The sequence below is a fragment of the Pleurodeles waltl genome, chromosome 2_2 (genome assembly GCF_031143425.1).
Source record: "Pleurodeles waltl isolate 20211129_DDA chromosome 2_2, aPleWal1.hap1.20221129, whole genome shotgun sequence".
In the NCBI taxonomy this organism is placed as follows: Eukaryota; Metazoa; Chordata; class Amphibia; order Caudata; family Salamandridae; genus Pleurodeles; species Pleurodeles waltl.
Genome location: NC_090439.1, coordinates 994,971,394 through 994,987,257, shown reverse-complemented (window position 1 = coordinate 994,987,257; position 15,864 = coordinate 994,971,394). Strand labels below are relative to the sequence as shown.

At 44.9% G+C, this 15,864-nt stretch overlaps 1 protein-coding gene across 1 annotated transcript in view; it reads left to right on the top strand.

Moving 5' to 3' along the window:
* The window catches only part of LOC138282815 (transient receptor potential channel pyrexia-like), a 1,013,831-nt gene that overhangs the window by 724,074 nt on the left and 273,893 nt on the right, over positions 1-15,864 (top strand). The gene's annotated exons all lie outside the window — the stretch shown is intronic.

The window sequence follows — 15,864 nt, the reverse complement described above, 5'->3', positions numbered from 1 at the left end:
ACGTGGCCCATTGGATCCAACGTGGATGTAATGCTTTTGTGTTTGGAACGCTGGCTTTTGTGACAGCCTCTAGGGCTGGGATGGGAGAAACGGCAATAATGCATTTGCCCTGGGCTAGAGGTCTTTCTTTAATGACGGCCATCTGAACAGCAGTGAGAATGTTCTCAATGGGAGCAAAGCATTGTTCTGCTGCTGAGTATAAATGTGATTTGTATGCTATCAGGACCCTCTCACCCTCATTAAAGGTTACATAGGTGAAACCAATGGCACCAACAATTACTCTGATGGCTAAGTGTGTTTTATTGTCCCTTGTGTGTAGATGTTGTGCTGCAAGCATGTCTGTTTGCAAGTCTCTGAGAATGCTTGTGTGTTCAACTGTCCAAAATTTACTTGAAAAGTCAGGACGTATCAAGTCATATAAGGGTTTTATGCGTGATGCATAATCTGGAATGTAAGTTCTGCCAAAATTTAGGAAACCCAATAGAGATTGGAGTTTTTTAATCGTATTTGGAGGTTGTAATTGTGCGCGTTTTTCTAAGAATTGTGGCGCTAGACTCTTTCCTCCACTCAATAGTTGATATCCCAGAAACAGGACGCTGAGGAAGGCTATTTTAGGTTTTTTTAAAGTTGAATTTATAGCCATATTCAGCAAATCCCACAGCAATGCGGGCTACCCGTCTTAAATGTTGTAGTAATTCATCATCCGTAAGATAGATATCATCTACAAAGGACAATGCTTCAGAGTCAATGTCATGCAAAATTGCAGTCACACTAGCTGCGAACAGTCCTGGGCTGTTCTTCTGTGCCTGAGGTAAACAATAGATTTTTTTCTGAGAGCCCAGTGCGCTGAAACTTGTTAAGTCTCTACTCTCAGGCGCTATATTCTGGCAGAAGAAACCATTGAGAATGGCCAGTGTTGTTTTATACTTTTTGCGCACTATGTTGTTCATTAGTGCTATGTGAGTTTTGTATTGCGTATGTGCGTGTATGACTGTTTGAATGTCTGTAGTCTAAGACTATTCTGTATGAATGGTCTGGTTTACGTACTAGAAATAAAGGATTATTCAATGGGGAGACACAGGGTTCAATTACGCCCTGGTACTCTAGTTATGTGAGGATTTCTCTCAGAGGTGCTCTCGTATCATGTTTTATTGGATACTGAGGTTGAGGTTAAGGTTCATTTTTAATTGGTATTACGTGGTAGGGTGATTCTTTATCCCATCCTACATGGTTGCAATATAACGCAGGTGCCTGCGCCAATGCCCAATCAATGGCGTAGGATTCTGCGAGTTCCTTCGGAACAAGGGGCAAGAAAGAAGGTTTAAGAACCTCTTCCCCATATGGGCAGGTACGGACAGATTCAGGTGGCCAATCTTGTTTGGCCAATAAGATATCATATATATTTACCACGCGATCCCAAAAGATTGCGTCTATTGTGCGTTCAATGTCTCCTTCCAACTGTAATGTTACTTTATACAACCTATAAGGCGTGGAGACTCGCATGTCTGCAGTTTCTACTTGTAGAAAGTCATTAGTTGCTTTCACCTCCAGATGCTCTAAAAGACTCCGGCGAACTATTGTGACCTCTGCCGCGCTGTCTAGCAGCGCTAGTGCCCACTTCCTGCTCTTCAAGAGGACCCTCTTCTTGAGCAGCATGTCGTATTGCAACTGCTGCCACTTTTTTCTTTTTCAATTGGGGTTTTTGTTGGGGAGGTTTCTCTTCCTTTTTTACAGAAACCTCTGATGAGCGTTGTGGTTCCTGTCTTGGTTTCACGTACTCTGTCCTTCACTCTGATCGCCCAACTCTCTCACTGCGTTTTTCCAATGAGTCCTGAAAGGGACGAGATTGGCGTGTATCAGTATATTGATATCTATCAGGTGTTTTTATATTATCTCTATTTCGGAGATTATATCTATTCTGCGGGGTCTCCATAGCCGGAGATTCTATCCTTTCTTTTTTAGGAGTTTGTTGTTTTTTATCCCAGCGTTTCTTGTTACTCTCAGGAGTTTGCTTGGAAAAATCTTTATTAGGTTTGCCCTGAAATTGTAGTTTAGTTGGTCTGGCCCCCAGACTATCTCGACCAATACTAGAATAGGTCTCTGTGATAATCTTAGGCAGCTCGCATTCCTGATCCTGTTGAGGAACATCACGGAGCTGCATGCGCACCGCTAGTACAACTGCTTCCCCTTTAAGATTACCTAAAATAATGGAGGATATTGTGGCAAAATTTCCCATTAATTGCATCCCCAAGTTTAGGGCCGGGGCAGCCACGTATTCATCTTAAATTTGCTTCAACACTTCCGGTAAATTGGCAAGTGTTGGTGTACTGTGTGCGTAGTATAGAGCGCGGCAAATACCGTGCCCCAGGTATTACAGTTATATACTGTGAGGACCATCCCAAATGGAGAGCACATTGTTAGAATTCTATGTTTATCCTGAGGTCCCATATGGGGAAGTACTGCTTACAGTGCATTTATTTTTTGAGCTAACCAAAACGGAGTTTCTTCTCGTTTGGCGGGTACTTTACCCATAATTGAATGTACAGTTGCAGGGTTGATTCCTGGCGGTACTGCATGTAGTTGCACTGGAGCAGCACGTGCTGTGTTTGTATTTAATGTTTGCATTACAAACTGTACTAATCGCCTGTATATCGCTGTCAGTTCAGTATATAAGCGACGAACCTCAGCTACTGCTAAATTTGCTACTGCAGGGTGAGGTGTATAGATGGCCAATAAAGGCCAGTTAAGATCTTCATTGCTTAGAGGACCTAACCTAACTGGTAAAATCGTGTGGGGTAGGGCGCCATCAAACCAATTATTATGTTCTTGATAAGATAGCGGTATTTCTAAATATGCATATGCTCTGTATTGTCCAGGTGTGTTTGCAAGTGTATAGTGATGAAATGTTTTTGTGTTCCCATCAACTGCTGGAAATGTAACCCAAGAGTAGAAAAGTTCTGTTTTATATGCTGCATCTGCATCAATAACAAATGTGATTGGACCCCCCTGGGCCGTTAGGCCGTTTGCCAATAAATGTGCATTCAGGGGTTGTCTCATATTGACTGCAATGGCTACCTGTTGCTGATTCGCCATAATGAATGGTAAGTTTGTTCAGAGATAGGCACACCAAATGGGGATTACGCTTTTAGAGTTCAAGCTTAAACAACCTCCAGCATCAGTTAGGGTGCCCTACTTAGCTAAGGAGGAAATCCTCAATACCACAGATGTCTCCGTGTATAGAGTACTGAGGTGTCTTTGTATACAGTGAGACGGAGATACTCAGGCGGACTGAAAATTAGAGCCTGACCAAACGTTGACGGCGCTATGTCGCGTAGGCTCTCATTATTCTAATGAGACTACTGGATTTTGAGTGGCAGAATTGCCTGCGGTGTGGGAGACTGAGTCTGACCCACTACAGGTGACACCTGTCGCTCCTATCCGGGTTCTGCTCCGGCTAACTAGCAGTGCCTCGTCTCTACCCCAGGGCAGGGATGATTGGGCAGCTGAGTGCATGACATAACTGGTTTCTCAGGCAAGCCGTGGTCACTCAGGCCTCATCCGTTTCTCTCAGTTACATTAGTCTCATATACACAATGACAAACAGCAGCAGTATATATTTCAATAATGCTTTAATAAAGCGATTGCATCATAGATAGCAAAGCATGGACTTCACCACGACGATACAGTATGACAAGATTAAAATTGTGACAGGAAGAGTGAAACATAAGAATAATGCTACCAAATTGTCACTAGAGTCGATCGACTAATTCCTTCCTAAGCTATGATAGAGCACAGTGTGTTAAGCTCTATTTCTGCACTTCAGGTTCCCCTGGGAAGACATCATCCCCCATACCCGAGCAAAGGCCTGATGTCTACAATACAGCTGTGGCTAAGCTTTCGGCAATCAGAATACAGTTGTGGTTCTCTGGCTGGAATCTCACTGTAACGTATAAGAGACAGGGAAGTGTTTTTATAATAAAACAGCTGCTGTTCTGAGAAAATGTCACTACGTAAGGATGTGTATTTTCTGTGAATGTCAGAGACTAAACTTATACCACGTTCACCGGCAACCTATCTTACTGCAGCCTTGGAAGAAGCACAGAGTAAGCAAGAATGTCTTGTTTGAGAACAGAGTGCTGGCCTAGGCAAAAACAGTTAGATAGAGAGAACTAAAACAAGACCATAAAAGTGGCTAGTGCAACAATGATAAAGCAAAGCCAAATAAAATGTATCTAGGTTAAAGTCACAACGGCAGGCCTAGTATGTTAAAATAACATGCTTGAAGCTATAACTAGAATGGCTACACAACACCCTCCCCTTGTCGGTTGAAGGTGGTTCAAAGCCTAAATATACTTAAAAGCTACTATAATCACCCAACGCTGTGCCACGCATGGCCTTCAGCCATGTACAGCAGGGTTTGGGATACCCCACAGCTCTCATGAAGTGCTTCTTTGTTTGGTGGAGATGTGATCATATTCCTATCCATCAGGAATCGTCTGGAAACACGCTTTCCTTTTAGTAAGCTGTCCATTTTCCTGGGAAAATGGCCCCCAGGGCCCAGGGGGTCCACGCTCCCTCCCGCATCATTTTTTAGTTATAGCCCTGGGGAGGCGGTGGTCCTTGAGCCCGGGGAGGGGTCTTTGTGCCCCCCACATCATTGTTTAGTTATAGCTCTGGGAAGGTGGTGGTACCCGGGACCCAGGTTGGTCCACCTGGCCCGCATCTTTTTTTAGTAATAGCCCTGGGGAGGTGGTAGTCACCTGGGCCCAGGGGAGTGGTCCGCATGCCCCTCCCTGTGTATTTGTCAAATGAAGCCCTGGGTAGGTGGTGTCCCCAGGGATTTTAAGAGCCCTAGGAAGCGGCCCTAGGCCCCCCCCTTTTTTTTTTTTAAAGGGCCAACGCCCCCAGGACCTGACCCACCTGAGGCAATTTGTTTTTTAATTCATGGCAAAATATGTGAATATTTACAAATTTCGCTGTGAATTAAAAAAAAAATATTTTTTGACCTGGCGGGGTCCCATGGGGACCCAAGGACATAGGCTAGGGTATTCCTATCCTGCTCCCACTTCTTTTTTGTGTGTTTTCTTTTGGGACTTTGCTGAAGCTGAGTCCGAAAATGGCTACTAACACTTCCTGGTTGAACTGTTGGCAGCCAATCCAATCTCTGCACAAGATCGGGGCTATTTATGAATTATTCACACTTCTAGACATGCAAATTTTGATTTTCTTTAATAATTTGAAAACTGCTCAATAGATTTACACCAAATAACACAAAGCATTCTTCCTGGACCAAAAGCTACCTTTCGGTCACATTTGGTGTAATTCCATCCAGCAGTTCGGGCTGTAGGCGTATCCAAAATCCCTATGGGAATTAACATGGGACACGCACTTTTTTTGACCCTCTCCTTTATCTCAGCCACCACTTGACAGATCACTCCGAAACATTCCATGCACGTCAAGATCCAGCTTGACACTTTTTTGAAAAGTGCCATCAAGCGTCGTCAAACATTGCCAAAGATATAGCCAAGTCAAAATATGCTCTTCGCATGGAAACTAGGTGCAAACTATAACTACCCCCTGGTGACTTGTAGAAAAGGTAAACAATGGCCAGATTACATTACCGTTTCTTCTAAAACTACATAAATCAATCCAATTAATGTTAATAATGAAATACTGACCATAGGAAGCCTTTCACCAACCTTTATTTAAAAACGAAAGGGAATATAAGACATTGTTAACTAAAAAGATGCCATTGGGAAGAGTAACCATAAAATTGGTACTGTGCCTTTCAAGACTTCACAGTGCCCATGTATCCCACCATGCCCCACAGGTGACAATTAGGTCAGTTTATTTTTCTGGCTTCTACTGTTAGGATCCTGGAACAATGAGACCTCCTTTTTTGACACAAATTGTCAGGAAAACCTTTCTAAATCTTTTTCCAAATAGTCTCACTTGGTAGTTGGCAGTATCTGCTGCACTGACACCCTTTTTTCTGACAGAAAATATTATTTATTTCTGTCAAATGAGCTTTTATTTTTTGTCAAGTATCCTTCATGTGGGAAGAAGAAGGCTCAGACTGACCCACCATCCTGACATATTTCCTAACTTCCAGAAACTACAGGCATACCCTCAAGGACAGGGAGAAGATCAGGTTTCACAGGCTCCAGGAGAGAGGATCGTCCACACCAGGCCTTGAGGAACACCAGTCTTCCTCTAAACATCCCTCCTCTTGTCCAAAAGAAACCCACAGGGGAAGATCTGATGAAAAACACCCAAAAAACAAGATCCCAATTGATGTCGAGGGATATGACGTTGAGGAAGATACCTGTATATTTGCTGTCGACACCACTCGACGTCAGAACTCTACTGACCCTTGAGGTCACCGTCAAGAAGGCATCATCGAAGGTGGGTTCAGCTCATCACTCGATGTCAGAACTCTACTGATCCTTGACATCGTCAGCAACAAGGCACCATCAGTAGACACTCCTTGGTGCTGAAACAGCCTTCACCATTAAGGTCAGCGTAGACAGCCAGGCTAATTTCATGGATGTCGAAGACTAATGGCACAACATCAAGACACACAACACTGTTGAGAAAACCTGTGCGGCCTGAAAAACATCGACATCAAATCCACAGTCAACGTCAAGGCGTGTAGAAAAACCCTGCACGAAGTAAAGCATGTGTCAATATTGACTGACAAAAATGTTGCAGAAAGGCCTCAATTAACATCCTCAGACCTAGTGGAATCAAGACCTCAATCACCTTCTAGGTCCAGGTCGCAGTTGCCTGTCCATCTCTCCAAGGTGGCTGGAATGTTTAAGAAAAAGACAAGTGCCTGCAACATCGGACTCAGTATTCTCCAGCATACTCTCCCTCCAGGCCTCTTTCTCAAGCATACTCTCCCTCCAGGCATTGTACACCATCTCCCAAGAGAATATCTTCTCCAAAGTTCCCAACTGGTATACCATCTGTGACTCCTATGGTTCCAAGAGCTATTCCATGTAGGAGTCCACAACCATCGCCTCGGAGATCAAGAAGTCCTATTTGCCACCGTTCTAGATCACGAACAACATCTAGAACCAAGTCAAGGTCCAGATCTTGCACTGTTTCACCCAGACACAGAAGGAGAACACCATCTTTGTCCACAACATCATGGCCCTTGGTGAGAGACTATTCTTCTATGCTTTCTGATAACCCCAAGCAAGAGTGTCACCAGTGGATGATCGCTTGATATTCAACTATATCATGATCTCTCAGAGGTGTGACATAACTGAATATAGACATTCCAAAGAAGATTAAGTCCTCCTCTGTGATCTTTGAAACTCTACATCACAGAACGGCTTCACGACAATGCTTGCATCTAGTGGCTAGACTCCTAAAGCCTGCGATGCAGCTGTTTTTAACACCAGCATCTTTGAGAGCCGCACCATCTAAGACCCTAAAAAAGTACAAGGCTCCTGATCAGGCTACACTATTCCTCAATGCTGACCCTGCTCCAAATTCAGTCATAGTAGCAGCCGGAGTCTAATTCTGCAGCTTCTTCCTCCTCTTTGGTTCAATCAGATAGAGAGAACAAGTAGATGGGTGCCCTGGGGAAAAAGATGTGTGGAACATCTGCATCTAACATGAAGATAGCTAGTACATTGGCTCTACTTAGACAATGTGCCTTAAAGGGTTGAAGCCTAAGGCACAACATTTACTAATGAACCTGCCAGTCTTGGATAATGCCCATTTTGTTACCCATGCAAATGAGAAAATATCCAGAATAAAGACGTAGCAGGAGACTCTAAAGGCTGTGGGCCTCAAAAAGCAGCTAGAATTCCGCAGACGATACAGCCCTATGACAGGAGTTATTGCCAAAAGAGGGTTCAAACCCTTCACTGGCCTCAACATCAGCAGCAGGCAAGGTCATACTTCCATCCTCGTAGACTATCCAGAGTAAGAGGTGCAAGGCAGCAACAGCAGGCTGCAGCTGCAGAAACAACTACTGCAAAGCAATGAATTGTTACTTCCCTCTTCACTGTTTCCTGCTCCAGTGGGGTAAAGTATTGTCAATAACCAGGGAGAGTGGCAGTCAATTACAAAAGACTGATGGGCCATAAAGTATTATGCCGAATGGATACTCTTTTCTCTTTAAGTCCCCTTTCCAACTGTTTCACCAGCAAAAACATCCCACTAGCAGCTAGACCTCTTGCAGTCAGAAGTCAACATCTTAATGAAAAAGAGGCCATAGAGGAGGTTGCGTATCATCAAAGAATATCTGGAATCTATTCTTGCTACTTTCTAGTAAGAAAGAAAAGACTGAAGCAAGAGTTCAGACCCATTTCAGACCTCAGAGTACTCAACAATTACATATGCAGAGAGAAGTTCAGAATGCTGGCTCTGCACCAAATTAAGGGGACTGGATGTGTGCACTAGACCTTCCAGATGCATATATCCATACCAAATTTGTATGTTTCAAGGTACTATCCTGACACTATCAGTACAAAGTCCTCCTATTCGGTCTCAAATCAGACCCACAAAATGTTCAAAATGTATGGCCGTGGACGCAGCATTTTTAAGAAGACAGAAAATCCTTGTGGATCCTTACCTCGATGACTGACTGATAAAGAGCTCTTCATCACAGACAAAGGAGCATTGTCTTATCTGTTCAGACATTAACAAGTCTGGGTCTTTGGATCAATTTCTAAAATCTATAGATTACCAAGTACACAAACTGCCTTACCTTGGCCCACAATGGATACATAGCCTGCAGGAGTGTGTCCTTCCGAGAAGAGACTATCATCTGTCAATTTTAAATGTCCCATTCTTCTGCAGGTTCGTCATCCATCTGCGAGGCAGATAGCATCTCTACTGGTGTTAATGTCTTTCTGCATCTTTATAGTACCAAATTCAAGGTTGAACATGAGGCCCATACAGCAATGCTTAGAAGAGTCAGTGGAATCAGCTGTCCAGCTACTGCAAAGACAAGCTGGCATTATCACAAGCTACATGCCAGTCTCTCCCTTGGTGGTCTCAATGGAACAATCTAATGGTGGGGGTACCATTTCATCAGGACCCAACCAGTCAAACACTGATCAGATATCTCCCTCCAGGGTTGGGGAGCTCACGTGAGTTGCCTTCAAACTCAGGGTATTTGGTTTGACAAGGAAAAGACTTACCACATCAACATGCTTAAAGTGAGAGCTGTCGACTTCGCTCTGAAGTCTTTCTTTCCAGCAATCACAACCAATTGCATACTTGCTCAAACCGACAAACACAACTATGCATTACCTGAATAAATAGGGAGAAACTTGCCCTCTGTCTCTTGAGGCCCAGACTATTAGGAAATAATTACTAGCCAGAAATCTCATGATAACTGTCATTCATCTACCAGGCATTCAAAGCATGCAAGCAGCCTCTCTTTCAAAATTTCCCAATCATGACTAGATTCTCAACAACGAGGTGTTACAAGGCATTTTTCACTAATTGGGATATCCTCACTGAGCTGTTCAAAAACACAAATAACAGAAAATGCCAAGAGTACATGTGCATATTCGCCTAACCAGGGTTGAAGAGGAATGCCCTTTTGATAAGTTGGTCAGGGAACTTTCTCTCCGCATTTCCACAAACTCCTCTCATTCCAGCAGTGATTATCAAGTTATTCCGATCTCAAACTAGAATGATACTCATAGCCCTAGAGTGGCCTCACCAGTGGTGATTCACAGACCTTCTACATCTATCAGAGAGCCCCACTCGAGGTTGCCATGCCAACAGGATCTCCTGTTCAAGATCGGGGGCAAATACCTCATCCCAACCCCTCATCCCTGAACTTGACAGCAAGGATAATGAATTCCTCCAATATGGATATTTAGGGCTTTCCAAGGAGTATAAGGACATTCTCAAGGAGGCTAAGAGACGTTCCACTAGAAAGTCATATTTGTTTGAATGGAAGAGGTTTTATTTATGGTGTACACAGATTAATCACAATCCAATTTCCTGCCTAGAAAATGTAGTCAATCCGTATCTGCTCCACTTGGCTAAATCAGGGCTGCAGTTTTCCTCATTTAGGGTACACCTTGCAGCCATTACAGCATATAGGAAACCTCCCTCACAAACATCCTTTTTCAGAATTCCCGTGGTGAAGGATTGTCTCAAAGCACATACGAAGATGTTTCCTCCACTTAGGAATTTAGGAATCTCTCTCCTCCATGGGAACTTAATATGGTCTTTTCCAAAGTGATGGGCCCTCCATTTGAACAAATACATAAAGCCTCTTTACAACATCTCACCTGGAAAGCGGCTTTTCTGGTGACCATCACTTCAGCCCATAGGATAAGTGAAATTCCTAATCTGTGTTCAGAGGTACCATATACTGTTTTTCACTCTAGTAGAGTGCTGATGAGAACTCATTGGATCACCTATTTGTTAATTATGGTCTGGTGAGAACAGGTTTAGCCTCATCTTAACACTCTATTTCAAGATGAATTATTGCCTGTATTATACTCTCATGCCAGCTAGCTAAAAAGTCTTTACCTGCTAGACCTAGAGCACACACTACATGGGCTGAAGCTGTTACTGCAGCTATGTTGAGAAATGCAGCTGTTTCTGAAATTTGTAAAGCTGCTACCTGGAATTTGCTCATACCCTTAATAGGCATTACTGCCTGGATTCAGATGCTAAACAAGACACTCAAGTAGGGTAGGCTTCTTTGAGGAATCTTTTTGGTTAAACGTTGGAGCTGTTTTTTGCTCCTAAGTCTGTGCTTTGTGGGATGGGCTTGCTGTCCTATTTATTGCTTATGACTATTGATGAGGATCCCCTGGAAGGGAAGGATAAATTGCCTATCTGTAATCCTAGTTTTCTTCCAGGGGAATCCTCATCAAAGTCATAAGGAACTACCCACCTCGCTGGACTGACAATATTGCAGCTCTCAGCAGGTTCTGTATGTAGAATTCCTTAGTTTTCGGTAAAAATGACCTGTCCAAACTGTCACTCTTAGGGCATGATGGGATATAGGAGCTACTGTGAAGTTCTTAAAGGCACAGTACCAGTTTTATGTTTACTCTTTTCAATGGAAGCCCATTTGTTAACAATGTCTCATATTCCCTTTCCTTTTGTTTTGATTTTAAATAAAGCTTAGTGGAAGGATTCATATGGTCAGTCTTTTATTATTAACATGAATTGTATTGATGTATGTAGTTTTAATAGAAAATTAACTGTAATCTGGCCATTTTTTATCTTTTCTACAGGCTGAAGTTTATATATACATATGTTAAGTACTATGCACAAGGTTTCTACGTGCATGTATTTGATGAGGATTCCCCCTGAAGAGAACTAGGATTACAGGTCACCAAGTTATCGTCACTTACATTTTGTAACCCTCTTTCCAGTAGAGAGTCTGTCGAGGTGCAGATTCCTCACCAACTCTCCCTTCCTGCATGTCCTGCGATTGGACCCTATCCATTAATAAGATCCCAAATCTGCAATTCTGTCCAATGTCTACCAATTTGCTTATGGGGCTCTGCGTTTGGAGGTACAGACAGCCTCAAAAGCAAAAGCCTATATAAGCCCCACATGTCATTTATGTAGCAGAACGGCACCAGTGTGGAGCCCCAAAATGCGTCCTTCCAGCATGCAGAGGTATTCCTGAAACGTTTCCGGAATCAGCCTGATGTCTACGGAATTTTCAAAAGGTGAGGAATCTGAGGCTAGATAGTCTCAGTCAATCAGTATTTGTAAAGCATAGCTACTCACCTGAGAGGGTCTCAAGGTGGTGGGGGGGAGGGTCCTCATCCGAAGAGCCACGTCTTGAGGTTCTTCCTAAAGATGGTGAGCGAAGGAGTTTGTCTAAGGTGCAGGGGGAGGTTGCTCCAGCTCTTTGCTGCAGTGTGGGTGAAGGATCGTCCTCCGGCGGTGCTTTTGCAGATGAAAGGGATGGTGGCCAGGGCATCTGGGTGGAGGGGAGGGATCTGGCAGGGGTTTGGAATGGGACGCAGCGGTTCAAGTAGGCTGGTCCTGCGTTGTGTATATCCTTGTACGTGTGGGTGAGTAGCTTAAAAGTGATTTGCTTCTCTACTGGTAGCCAGTGGAGGGTCCTGGGGTGTTGGAAGATGTGTTGACGTTGAGGGAGGTCCAGAATGAGTCTGGCGGTGGTGTTCTGGATGAGTTGTAGTTTTTTGATGTCCCTGATTGAGGTGCCTGCGTAGAGGGCATTGCCGTAGTCGAGCTTGCTAGTGACTAAGGCTTGGGTGACTGTCCTGCAACAGTCTGCTGGGATCCATCTGAATATCTTCTGAAGTTTGCGGAGTGTGTGCCAGCAGGAGGCGGCAACAGAGTTTACCTGGCGGGTCATGGATAGGGATGATTCGAGGATGAGTCCTAAATTGCGGGCGTGTTCACTTGGTGTGGGGGGGGCGCTGAGGTACGTGGGCCACCAGGAGCTGTCCCAAGCTGAGGTGGCGTTTCCGAAGATGAGAAGCTCAGTCTTGTTGGAGTTGAGCTTGAGGCAGCTTTCTCTCATTCAGGTGGCGAAGGCTTCCTTTCCTGAGTGGAAGTTCCTTTTGGCCGTGTTCGGGTCTTCGGTGAGGGAAATGATGAGTTGTGTGTCATCGGCCTATGACACGATATTCATACCGTTGCTTCTGACGATGGCAGCAAGAGGGGCCATATATACGTTGAACAGTGTGGGACTCAGTGAGGATCGTTGGGAGACTCCGTAGTTGACTCCTGTGGGACTGGAAGTGTAGGGCGGGAGACTAACCCTCTGCATCCTCCGAGGACAGAAGGAGTGGATCCATTCCAGGGCTCTTCTGCGGATTCCTATGTCATGGAGTCTGGTCGGCAGAGTGCTCTGGGAGACGGTGTTGAATGCTGTTGAGAGGTCGAGGAGTATGAGAGCTGCGGTGTGGCCGCGGTCATAGAGTAATCTGATGTCATCAGTGGCTGTTAGGAGGGCTGTCTCCAAGCAATGGTTGCTGCGGAAGCCAGACTGGGAGTTGTCCAAGGAGTTGTTGGCTTCTATCAGAAATAGCGTAAAGGTGAGTAACTTGTTCATTGAGACTCTACCGCTTCACTCCTGTATTGTGTCCATATGGGCCTAGTGCTTTATACACGCACTATATTCTTCAAGCATACTCTAAGATCTTAACTCTTCCTTGAGATATTACCTTACATAGCACAGGTTCTTGTGCTTGCTTGACATGCAGACACACTGCATCAGTTATTGTACATACAATGATTTTTAAATTGGTGTGGTTTCATGAATGATGACATTAATGATGTTACTTGAGATGTCTTCAGTTATGTTATGTGTGAGGTCATAAGCAATGGCTGGTCGTGTCACTAGTTATGATTTGTGAAACATACCATAAGTCGAGAATTTCTGTGTTTTTTAAGGTTTTCTTCTGCACTGTGCTGTGTTTTTGAGTGAATATCTGAGGTTTGTTTGAACATTTAATAAACAAAGGTGCAAAAGAGCAAAGGTAACCAGAAACTGTCTCAATTAAAATGTTTTTTATTGGGAGTTCATGATGTTTGCTATGCTATACTTCATTGCTGTGCTACAAGGCCTGGACATGGGGCCTGTCTGGCCTTTGGTCAGCTCTGTGCAGTTCCCTGGACTACTATGCCCACTGCACACAGTCTTGTGCGCAGTGGACCTTAAGTGCAAGAACTGGCAATTGGCCAGGCCCTGCATTACCCCACACCTCACTGCCCTTAATGTGTGCTGACTCTTTGATCTGAGCCTGGCTGTAGGCAAATGACTAGACCAGATTTTATATATGTAAAATAAACTTTATTTAAATTAAGGTGTTGCCTCACATTTTAGCAAGCCCCATAACGTGGCTTAGTTACATAACTCTCCTGCCTCTTCGCAGAGTAGGATGGCGTAGGTTTACAATGTTTTCAAGTCAAAAAATCCATGCAAGCCATACACTATGTTTCTATGTCTTAACAGCCCATTCATTACCATATTTATTTTCATCACTGAAGAAGTAGGTCATAATTCTATCTAGGTACATGTTCACACAGTGGCACAATCTTTCACTGATATTTACTGTTATTTCTTTGTGATGGCAAACGCTCAGATTTCTAGTTTCACATAAACTCTCTTTTATACAATTTAATATATAGGCCCTCATTCTAACCCCGGCGGTCGGCGGAGAGGCGGCGGTCGGACCGCGAACAGACCGGCGGTCCAAAAAATGGCATTCTGACCGCGGCGGTCACCGCCGCGATCGACCGCCACTTTCCCACTCCGACCGCCACGGCGGTCATGACCGACGGGCTGGAGTTTGCGCACTCCGGCCCGGCGGTCGACCCAAGACCGCCAACCGCATCATGACCCTGCTTACCGCCGCGGTTTTTGGCGGTCGGGAACCGCCATGCGAACCATGGCGGTAGGCACTATCGGGGCCAGGGAATTCCATCCCTGGCACTGATAGGGGTCTCCCACACCCCCCACTACCCCCCACGAGTCCCCCCCCCACACCCTCCACCCCCTGCCACCCCCCAGAGATGTTACAAACCCCCTGCCCCCCCCACCCCGACATGCACATACACGCACCCCGACATGCACGCACCCCCAACATGCACATATGCACAAAACATATGCACACCCCTACACACACACATACACAACGGGGGCACATACCCGCACACATACATGCCAACATGCGCACCCGCCGAACTACACACATTGCCCATAGGCACAGCAGCACCCCCCGCCCGCATGCACGCACTCACACACCCCCTCTACACACCCCCATGCACGCACACATCACACAACACCCCCCCCACCCCCTCCCCTCACGGACGATCAACTTACCTTGTGCGTTGGTCCTCCGGGAGGCGACGGGAGCCATAGGGACGTGACCGCCAACAGAAGACCGCCAACAGAAGACCGCCACACAGAAATGTGGGTCGTAATTCTGTGGGCGGTGTTCTGCTGGCGTGGCGGTGGAGGTTGACCAGTCTCCACTTTCCCGCCGACCGCCAGTGTGGCTGCTGGCGGTTTTCCGGCGGAACGCTCCCAGCGGTCGGAATACGCGCCGCGGCATACCGCCGCGGTCAGCGGTCTTTACCGCGGCGGTAACTCGGCGGTCTTGCGAAAAGACCGCCAAGGTCAGAATCACCCCCATAGTGTGGTTTGTTTTCCATGGTCACAGTTTGGATGAATTGAAGTAGGGCGCCAATTTTTCCAAGATATGAAATCCATGCAAGCTATTAATTGTATTATCATGTGTTTACAGCCAATTCTTTACCATCTTTCTTTACATCGATGGAGACGTAGGTCATCATTTTATCTAGGTACCTTTCACTGTTGTTTATTTGTGATGGCATATGCTCACATTTCTGGTTTCCCATAAGCTGTATTTTATGCATTTTATTATTCTCCACAATGTGGTTTCCTTTCCACATTCACATTTAGGATTAATTCCATACAGTATTTATTTCACGGATCAGTTTTGTAAGGTCAGTCATTTTTTATTAGGGGAGTGTGTCCACACATTTTGTGCAGAGAAAAATGTCCACAGAAAGTGCATGATGCCTTCTTCGCCAGGGCATCCGTCTACACTTAAACTCTGCCTCTACCTAGTGTAACGTATGTTGTTCACTTAAAGTACATTTCCTCCTGGTGCATAAAATGCAAATAATACATTCTTCAATCACACTTTGAGATATCACTCCTTCCATCCTGTATTAAATGTCCACAGCTTTCGATGAAGAGGACCATCTCTGTCCACTTGTTATGCAAGCACTATACATACATTCCATATACCTTGACTAGATATGAGCTCTGCCAAAGGCATCTTTCTTCCAACTTTCACTTTCTAGTTGTTCACATATGATTAAAAAAATTGAGCCTTTGAGTACTAACTG